We start from the raw sequence: 3,948 nt of genomic DNA, 5'->3' as shown, positions 1-3,948 counted from the left end.
GCAACCACTGAGCAGCTAACATAGTACCCACGGCTGGTCTAGACCCCCATGCAGTATTGACAGAGCCTAGTAACTTCTATTGTACCCTGCAGCCCCAAATGCAGATGAGACCAGTCACAAAACCCTTGCAACAGTGCCGTGGATGCTGCTAATAATTGCAAGTACTAGTGAATTGGTGACATCCACAGGAAGAACGTAGGACCCACTACCTGCAGTCACATTTCATACCCCATTTCCTCTCTCTCTCTCTCATCTCTATATGGCACAGAGTCTCATGTAGCCCAGGCTGGTTTCGAATTCCTTATATAGCCAAAGCTGGCCTTGAACTCCTGATCCTCCTGTTTCTACCTCCTGTGGGCTGGGACGACAGGTATGCCCCACCACACTTCTCTTATTTTTCCTTGTAAGAGTTCAGCAATTTCCAGCTCTTCTAAGGGGTAGGTCACAGCAAGGGCTGGAGGGAAGGGGGCATGCTGGCATCTCTTGGAAAGGATGTTAGGGTGGCTGTCCATCCTTCTTGAGGGTTTGGCCTTGGCTCATAGAGGCCTGGCCCTTGTCACCCACAGCCCCACTGCTTGGGCCGATCTTTCCCACAGACCCCTCTGAGCCTAGACCAGCCCAACCCCCATCATCTTGCTAAGCGCTTAGCTTTTAACTTTGTCTGATGCGGTAGACAGACACTGAATTTGCCCTGGATCCCCAAATGTGAGAGGCACCCAGTGGGTTCAGTGTCTGGGCCCAGCCCTCCCTGGCCACAGCCTGGGTCTAGACCAGGTCTGAACCTCATAGCCTTGTTACAAGGCCTCAAGGGTCAATGGCAGGACAGAGCCTGTCCCTGTCATATATATAAGAGCAGAACACTTCTTACCCTGGCCGATAAAATTCCTCCTTAAGAAAATCAGGAAAGCAGGTTGGGGAGATAGCTCAGTGGGTAATGTACTTGTTGCATGAGGAACTAAGTTCAGATCCCCAGAACCCACAAAAAGCCAGACATGGTAGTGCACATCTGTCATCACAGAACTCCCATCAAGAGATGGGAGACAGACAGGAGACTCCCTGAAAGTTCATGGGCCAGCTCGCTTATACAACAGCAATCAAGAAACCCTGTCTCAAATGAGGTGGAAGGTGAAAAGAGACACCCATGATTGCCCTCTGTTCTCTGCACATGTGCCACGGCACATACAGACCTGCACACACATACATGCACGCTTGCACATAGAGTTTTAAGAAGAGAGAAAATGAGGAAAGCCACTTGGGGAGCTCAGTATGGTTTGCTGGTATGTGCCAAGCCACAGGGTTAGGAGACATGGCATCAAAGACAAGACATAAAACACAAGGGCTGGCTGGGCAGTGGTGGCGCATGCCTTTAATCTTAGCACTTGGGAGGCAGAGGCAGGAGGATCTCTGTGAGTTTGAGGCCAGCCTGGCCTACAGAGTGAGTTCCAGGACAGCCAGAGCTACACAGTAAGACCCTGTCTTGAAAAACCAAAATAAATATAACAACAAACAACACAAGATCTAGAGAAGGAGGTAGAGGCAAGAGCAGCCTGGGCTGGGCTGAGGCAGGGATACAGGCAGCCATGGGAGGTCAGGGGATTTCTGTTTACAAAGGATAAATTCACCTATCTCCCTCCTCTCTCTACCACAGAGAACACACACCACAAGATGCAAACTTGTGTGCATGCACACAGGCCTACCTAGGTATACATGCACACACATGCAGGTGCAAACACCCATGTATACTTGCACACACACGCATCAGGCACATAGATACCCAGCACAAGCACTCACTGTCTTCTTGGCAGGCAGCATATGGTCTGCCACTTAACAGCCGAGTCCTGCCAATCGGGGACCATTAGGGTGGGTTCTTTTCCCAGCGTCAAATGCTGCAGGCTATAAATTGCGATTAACACCGGTGCCAAAATAGCACTTAGCAAAAATAAGCATGCTATTGACATCTGGTGGATCCTTTTCCCCAGTGGAGAAAGAGAAAATTCTCACTTGAAGTCAAAGGACTGCTGCAAGAGACACTAAGAATACCAGGCCTACCACTTGGGTTGCTTCCTCAGACAGTCTGCACCCCAGCCTCCTGTGAGCAGCCCCTTCCTGTCAGCCCAGTTTCTGGACATGAATGATACCACTGGCTAAAACTGCTGGCTCTCACAGGATTGACAGGACAGCTCTGGCCTTTGGAATAAAATCCAAGCAGAAAGGTGAGTTCCTGTCTGAAGGAACGAGGCTGCTGTTTGTTTGGTGTTTTTGTTGTTTTTTGAGATAAGGTTTCTATGTAGCCCTGGCTGGCCTAGAACTCACTATATAGACCAGGCTGGCCTTGAACTCAGAGATTCACCTGCCTCTGCCTCTCAAGTGCTTGGATTAAAGCCTGCACCACCACACCCAGCTGAGTGGAACTTCCTTTAAAGGAAAAAGTCACAAGGCCTCTTAAGACGAATACCTCCAAGCAACCTGCCTCCCTCCTAGGCTGTAACCAGCCACATTCTCATTTTAAGGACATGCAGCAGCTGGTCCAGGAAAGCCTACACAGTGGCCTTCAGGTGCCAGTTTAATGCTCTAAAGACATGCCCAGAAACTGGGGGAAGGAGTCCCACTACCTTTGGGACCCTTGTCTACAGCTGTGTGGGACCTCAGTCTGCCCTCCTGGAACCTTGGCAGCCCATCCCATGTCAGGCAATGCCAGGAAAAGACAGGGCAAGCTTATAGCTCTCAGAAACTGTGTTAGGTCTGTGAGGGCAGGAGCTCTGGGTGTGGGGTGGGTATCCCCTGGGATTGGCCTACAGACAGAATGACTGACCCCTCTGGGAGGGAGCACCTTGGGCTCTACAGAGAATGAAGATCCTCTCAAGCAAGAGACTGGACAGGGAGCAAGGGGCTGGCACTGCAGGCTGTGTATAAACACCGGGCTAGAAGAGCAGGGGCCAGGCAGAAGTACTTCTCTTGGGGCCTGGGACTGAGGGCTGTTTCCCTAACACCTTCCCCAGAGCCAGGTCAGAAGCCCCCAGGCCTCCCCAGGCTCCAACTGCTAGGCACAGCCTGCCCAAGACCACAGGTCATACACCCAGAGGCCAGTTCACTCTGTTCCTTACCTAGAAGGGAAGCTGAGGAGACCACAACTTAAGAAGACCTGTTGCCAAGGAGACAGAGGATGAGGGCAGGCTGGGTCTAGGATGGTCACCAGCAGTGAGCAATGTCTGGTGAACCTGCATGAACTGAGATGTCCAGACTGGAAGCTACCTAGATCAATGTCCACAGCACACTGGGGACCCATCACCAAGAGAGGGCCAGGCAGGAGTCTAGTTGGACCAATCCAGCTACAGGCTCTCACAAGTCCCCTCTAGGGGCTACTGACTCTTAGTCTCACTAGGGTGAGGCCACAGACACTGGGTCCTCCCTCAAGTTTCTTTTCTTTTTTCTTTTTGTTTTATTGAGATTAAGACAGGATCTTATGTAACCCAGGCTAGCCTCTACCTCAGTTATGGAGCTGAGGATGCCCCAACCTCCTGCCTTGACCTCCTGAATGCTGGGATTACAGGTGTGAGACACCCTGAAGGTGTAAGCAGTGCTGTGGATGGAAACCGGGGTCCATGCACACTCACTAACTAAAGCAGTACCCACAGCTCTCAGTGAATTTCTGGAAGGACGAAACGGGTATGTGCTCCTGCTGCAGCATTCTATGCCCGCTCTGGCTTTTACCGTTTTTTAGCTGTTCTAACAAGGCCAGTGGTTGTGGACTTCCTAGGAAGCATTCAGACCTCCACAGCACCTGGAGTTTGTAAGCAGAAGCCTATGTACTGTGGGGAGAAGTGACCCTTGTGAGCCAGGGGCCCAACTCCTCAGGCTCAGCTTGGGGATGATGTCACCCCACAGTTCCTGCCCCAGGGGACCCTCTGGCACAGGTATTATTGGGCTGAAAACATCCCAGAGACATCA

Source organism: Peromyscus leucopus, chromosome 23 (assembly GCF_004664715.2).
Source record: "Peromyscus leucopus breed LL Stock chromosome 23, UCI_PerLeu_2.1, whole genome shotgun sequence".
In the NCBI taxonomy this organism is placed as follows: Eukaryota; Metazoa; Chordata; class Mammalia; order Rodentia; family Cricetidae; genus Peromyscus; species Peromyscus leucopus.
This window is presented reverse-complemented; position numbering follows the sequence as displayed.